We start from the raw sequence: 6,809 nt of genomic DNA, 5'->3' as shown, positions 1-6,809 counted from the left end.
CATCCACTTGGGACATTTTCTTGGCTGGAAGTGCATTTCCAATAGTTTTTTCATGTTCGACAGACTTTTGCCACTTTTTGGAAACATCATCCATCTTTTCGACTGTTGATGGACCACTTTTGAACCCTAGAAAAAATTATTGAGTCCCAGGCATTGTCGTTGGACTTTTCTTGGGATGAACACCAGGAGTTCCTCCACTTGGAACATGTTCTTTGCTGAAAATGCATTTCCAATAGTTTTTCATGCTCGAAAGACTTTCCCCACCTTTTGGAAACATCGTCCATTTTTTCGACCGTCTTCGGATGCACCTATATCCTCCCACCAACGATCCCATTTCCCGACCTCTAATTTGTTGAAATGTGTAACAGAGCATTTTGAAAATTTTGACTAAAGTAATTAGAGTTTATATCCCTAATGTCAAAATGCTTAAGACGAACACAAAACAAAGAAACCATTGAAGGACCACTTTAGACCTCTAGAAAAAAATATTGAGTCCGGGGCATTGTCGTTGGACTTTTCTTGGGAAGAAAACCAGGAGTTCGTCCACTCGGAACATTTACTTTTGCTGGAAATGCATTTCCAATAATTTTTTCATGCTCGACTTATTTTTGCCACTTTTTTGAAACATCGTCCATGTTTTCAACGATTTCGGATGTACCTAAATCCACCCACCAACACTCCCATTTTCGGACCTATAATTTGTTGAAATGTGTAATGGAGCATGTTGGGAATGTACACTAAAGTAATTTGAGTTCAAATCCCAAAGCTCGAAATGTTTAATACGAACAGAAAAAATGAAACCGTTGACGGACCAGTTTTGACCCATACAAAAATAACTGAGTCTCGCCCATTTTGATTCCGTACAATGCATTTCCAATAGTTTTTTCATGCTCGACGGACTTTTCCCACTTTTTGGAAACATCGTCCATCTTTTCGACCGTTTTCGGATGCACCTAAATCCTCCCTCCAACGATCCATTTTCGAACCTATAATATGTTGAAATGTGTAACGGAGCATGCGGGAAAGTACACTAAAGTAATTGCAGTTTATATCCGTAAGCTCGAAATGCTTAAGACGAACACAAAGCAAATAAACCATTGACGGACCAGTTTTGACCCATAGAAAAAAAACTGAGTCCCTAGCATTGCAGTTGGACTTTTTTGTGACGAACACCAAGAGTTCATCTACTTGGCCCATTTTCATTGCTGGAAATGCATTTCCAATAGTTTTTTCATGCTCGATAGACTTTTGCCACTTTTTGGAAACATCGTCCATCTTTTCGACTGTTTTCGAATACAACTAAATCCTCCCTCCAACGATCCATTTCCGGACCTATAATTTGTTGAAATGTGTAACGGAGCATGCGGGAAAGTACACTAAAGTAATTGCAGTTTATATCTGTAAGCTCGAAATGCTTAAGACGAAAACAAAATAAAGAAACCGTTGCGGACCAGTTTTGACCCATAGAAAATTAACTGAGTGTCGGGCATTGTCGTTGGACTTTTTTTGGGACGAACACCAGAAGTTCGTCCACTTGGCCCATTTTCTTTGCTGGAAATGCATTTTGAATAGTTTTTTGGTGCTCGACTGCCTTTCCTCACTTTTAGGAAACATCGTCGATCTTTACGATTGTTTTCGGATGCACCTAAAACCTCCCTCCAACTACCGCGTTTCCTGATCTTTAATTAGTGTAAATGACTAACGGACCATGTCGCGAATGTAGACTAAATTTATTGGAGTTCATATCCCTAAGCTCAAAATGCTTAATACGAACACAAAACCGTTGGAGACCAGTTTTGACCCATAGAAAAAAAAGAGCCCCGGGCATTGTCGTTGGACTTTTTTTGGGACGAACTCCAGGAGTTCGTCCACTTGGCCCATTTTCTTTGCTGGAAATGCATTTCCAATAGTTTTTTCATGCTCGACGGACTTTCACCACTTTTAGGAAATATCGTCCATCTTTTCGACCGTTTTCGGATGCACCTAAATCCTCCCTCTAACGATCCCATTTCCTGACCTATAATTTGTCGAAATGTGTAACAGAGCATGTCGGGAATGTAGACTAAAGTAATTGCAGTTTAAATCCCAAAGCTCAAAATGCTTAAGACGAACACAAAAAAAAAAACCCTTGACGGACCAGTTTTGACTCATAGGAATAAAACTAAGTCTCGAGCATTGTCGTTGAACACAAGGAGTTCGTCCACTTTGCCCATTTTGTTTGCTGGAAGTGCATTTTCAATAGATTTTTTCATGCTCGATAGACTTTCGCCACTTTTTGGAATCATCGTCGATCTTTTCGACCATTTTCAGATGCACCTAAATCCTCCCTCCACCGATCCCATTTCCCGACCTATAATTTGTTGAAATGTGTAACAGAGCGTGTCAGGAATGTAGACAAAAGTAATTTCAGTTTAAATACCAAAGCTCGAAATACTTAAAACGAACATAAAAGAAAGAAACCGTTGACGGACCAGTTTTGACACACAGAAAAATAACCAAGTCACAGGCATTGTCGTTGGACTTTTTTGAGACAAACACAAATAGTTCGTCCACTTAGCCCATTTTCTTTGCTGAAAATGCATTTCCAATAGTTTTTTCATGCTCAACAGACTTTCGCCACTTTTTGGAAACATTGTCTAGCTTTTCGACTTTTTTTGGATGCACATAAATCCTCCCTCCAACGATCCCACTTCCCGACCTATAATTTTTTGAAAAGTGTAACAGTGCATGTCGGGAATGTAGACCAAAGTAGTTTCAGTTTAAATCCCAAAGCTCGAAATGCTGAAGACGAACACAAAAGAAAGAAACTGTTGACAAACCAGTTTTGGCCCATAGAATAATAACCGAGTCCCGGGCATTGTCGTTGGAATTTTTTTGCGACGAACAGCAGGAGTAAGTCCACTTGGCCAATTTTCTTTGCTGGAAATGCATTTTCGATAGTTGTTTCATGCTCGACAGACTTTCTCCTCTTTTTAGAAACATCGTCAATATTTTTCACCATTTTTAAATGCACCTAAATCCTCCGTCCAACGATCCCATTTCTCGACCTATAATTTGTTGAAATGTGTAACAGAGCATGTCGAGAATTTAGACTAAAGTAATTGCTGTTTAAATCCCAAAGCTCGAAATGCTTAAGACAAACATAAATCAAACAAACCGTTTACGGACCAGTTTTGACCCATAGAATAATAACCGAGTCCCGGGCATTGTCGTTGCAATTTTTTTGGGACGAACACCAGGAGTTCGTCCACTTGGCCAATTTTCTTTGCCGAAAATGCACTTCCAATAGTTGTTTCATGCTCGACAGACTTTCTCCACTTTTTTGAAACATCCTCCATCTTTTCGACCGTTTTCAAATGCACCTAAATCCTCCCTCCAACGATCCCTTTTCCTGACCTATAATTTGTTGCAATGTGTAACGGAGCATGTCGAGAATGTAGACTAAAGTAATTGTTGTTTAAATCCCAAAGCTCGAAATGTTTAAGACAAACACAAATCAAAGAAACCGTTTACGGACAAGTTTTGACCCCTAGTAAAAAAACTGAGTCCCGGGCATTATCGTTGGAATTTTCTTGGGACGAAAACCAGGAGTTCATCCACTTGGCCCATTTTCTTTGCTGGAAATGCATTTCCAAAAGTTTTTTAATGCTCGACCGACTTTCGTCACTTTTTGGAAACATCGTCCATCTTTTCGACCGTTTTCGAATGCACCTAAATCCTCTCTCCAACGATCCCATTTCTCGACCTATATTTTTTTGAAATGTGTAATGGAGCATGTCAGGAATACAAACTAAAGTAATTACAGTTTAAATCCCAAAGCTCAAAATGCTTAAGACGAACACAAAACAAGGAAACTGTTGACGGAGCAGTTTTGACACATAGAAAAATAACCGAGTCTCGGGCATTATCGTTGGACTTTTTTTGGGATGAACACCAGGAGTTCGTCGACTTGGCCCATTTTCTTTGCTGGAAAATGCATTTGCAATAGTTTTTTCAAGCTGGACGTACTTTCGCCACTTTTTGGAAACATCGTCCATCTTTACGACCGTTTTTAGATGGACCTAAATCCTCCCTCCAACGATCCCATTTCCCGACCTATAATTTGTTGACATGTGTAACGGAGCATGTTGGGAATGTAGACTAAAGTAATTGCAGTTTAAATCCCAAAGGTCGAAATGCTTACGACGAACACAAAACAAAGAAACCGTTGACGGACCAGTTTTGGCCCCTAGAAAAATAACTAAGTGTCGGGCTTTGTCGTTTGACTTTTTTTGGGACAAACACAAGGAGTTCATCCACTTGGCCCATTTTGTTTGCTAGAAGTGCATTTCCAATAGTTTTTTCATTTGGCAGACTTTCGCCGGTTTTAGAAAACATCGTCCATCTTTTCGACTGTTTTCGGATGCACCTAAATCCTCCCACCAATGATCCCATTTTCCGACCTATAATTTTTTGAAATATGGAACCGAGCATGTCAGGAATGTCGACTAAAGTAATTGCAGTTTAAATCCCAAAGCTCGAAATGCTTAGGACGAACACAAAACAAAGAAACCGTTGAAGGATCAGTTTTGACCCATAGAAAAAGAACCAAGTCTCGAGCATTGTCGTTGGACTTTTTTTGGGACAAACACCAGGAGTTCGTCCACTTGGCCCATTTCCTTTGCTGAAAATGCATTTCCAATAGTCTTTTCATGCTCGGTAGACTTTCGCCACTTTTAGGGAACATTGTCGATCTTTACGATTGTTTTCGGATGCACCTAAACCTCCCTCCAACGACCGCGTTTTCCGACCTTTAATTTCTGTACATGACTAACGGACCATGTCAGGAATGTAGACTATATTAATTAGATTTTATATCCCTAAGTTCAAAATACTTAATACGAACACAAAACAAAGAAATCGTTGACGAACCACTTTTCACCCCTAGAAAAAAAACTGAGTCCCTAGCATTGTCGTTGGACTTTTTTTGGGACGAACACATAGAGTTCGTCCACTTGGCCCATTTTCTTTGCTGGACATGCATTTCCAATAGTTTTTTCATGCTTGACAGACTTTCGCCACTTTTTGGAAACACCGTCCATCTTTTCAACGGTTTTCGGATGCACCTAAATCATCCCACGAACGATCCCATTTCCGGACCTATAATTTGTTGAAATGTGTAAAGGAGAATGTCGGGAATGTACACTAAAGTAATTGGAGTTCAAATTCCAAAGCTCGAAATGATTAAGAGGAAAAAAAAACTAAGAAACCGTTGACGGATTAGTTTTGACCCATAGAAAATTAAGTGAGACTCGGGCATTGTCGTTGGACTTTTTTTTGGGACGAACACCAGAAGTTCGTCCATTTGGCCCATTTTCTTTATTGGAAATGCAATTCCAATAGTCTTTTCATGCTCGACAGACTTTTGCCACTTTTAGGAAACATCGTCCATCTTTACGATTGTTTTAAGATGCACCTAAAATAATCCCTCCAACGATCCCATTTTCGGACCTATAATTTGTTGAAATGTGTAACGGAGCATGTCGGGAATGTACACTAAAGTAATTGGAGTTAAAATCCTAAAGCTCGAAATGCTTAAGAGGAAAACAAAACTAAGAAACCGTTGACGGGTCAGTTTTGACCCCTAGAAAACAAAATGAGTCCCGGGATTTGTCGTTGGACTTTTTTTGGGACGAACACTAGAAGTTCGTCCACTTGGCCCATTTTCTTTGCTGGAAATTCATTTCCAATAGTTTTTTCGTGCTCGACCAACTTTCCTCACTTTTAGGAAACATCGTCGATCTTTACGATTGTCTTCGGATGCACCTAAAACCTCCCTCCAACGACCGCGTTTCCTGATCTTTAATTTGTGTAAATGACTAACGGACCATGTCAGGAATGTAGACTAAATTAATTGGAGTTTATATCCCTAAGCTCAAAATGCTTAATACGAACACAAAACAAAGAAACCGTTGACGGACCAGTTTTGACCTATAGAAAAAAGCAGAGTCCCGGGCATTGTCGTTGGACTTTTTTTGGGACCAACACCAGGATTTCGTCCACTTGGCCCATTTTCTTTGCTTGAAATGCATTTTCAATAATTTTTTCCCAAAGCATTTCGAATAGTTTTTTTAGGACGGTTTTCGCTGCACCTAAAACCTCTCTCAAACGTCCACGTTTCCCGATCTTTAATTTGTGTAAATGACAAACGGACCATGTCGGGAATGTAGACTAAATTAATTGGAGTTCATATCCTTAAGCTCAAAATGCTTGATACGAACACAAAACAAAGAAACCGATGACGGACCAGTTTTGACCCCTAGAAAAAAAAATCGAGTCCCTGGCATTGCAGTTGGACTTGTTTTTGGAAAGAACACCAGAAGTTCGTCCACTTGGCCCATTTTCTTTGTTGGAAATGCATTTCCAATAGTTTTTTCATGCTCTATAAACTTTCGCCACTTTTTGGAAACATTGTGCATCTTTTCGCCTGTTTTCGGATACACCTAAATCCTCCCTCCAATGATCCCATTTCAAGAACTATAATTTGTTGAAATGTGTAACCGAGCATGTCGGGAATGTACACTACAGTAATTGGAGATCAAATCGCAAAGCATAAAATGTCACACCCCCTCCCGGACTACTTGCTACCTGGGACCGAAAGATGGCGTGAAGCCGATGAACAACTCTTTTCTGTACCTATATCTGTCGACTCTGCTTAAAACTTTCATGTGATGAACTTGCCAATCTAGTATATAAACTATTATATATCCAATAGAACACAATGTTGTTAAAACAAAGCATATATAAAACAAACTATTATATATGCCAAT

The sequence above is a fragment of the Cucumis melo genome, chromosome 2, assembly GCF_025177605.1.
Source record: "Cucumis melo cultivar AY chromosome 2, USDA_Cmelo_AY_1.0, whole genome shotgun sequence".
NCBI classification, from domain to species: domain Eukaryota; kingdom Viridiplantae; phylum Streptophyta; class Magnoliopsida; order Cucurbitales; family Cucurbitaceae; genus Cucumis; species Cucumis melo.
Note: the sequence above shows the minus strand (reverse complement) of the source record.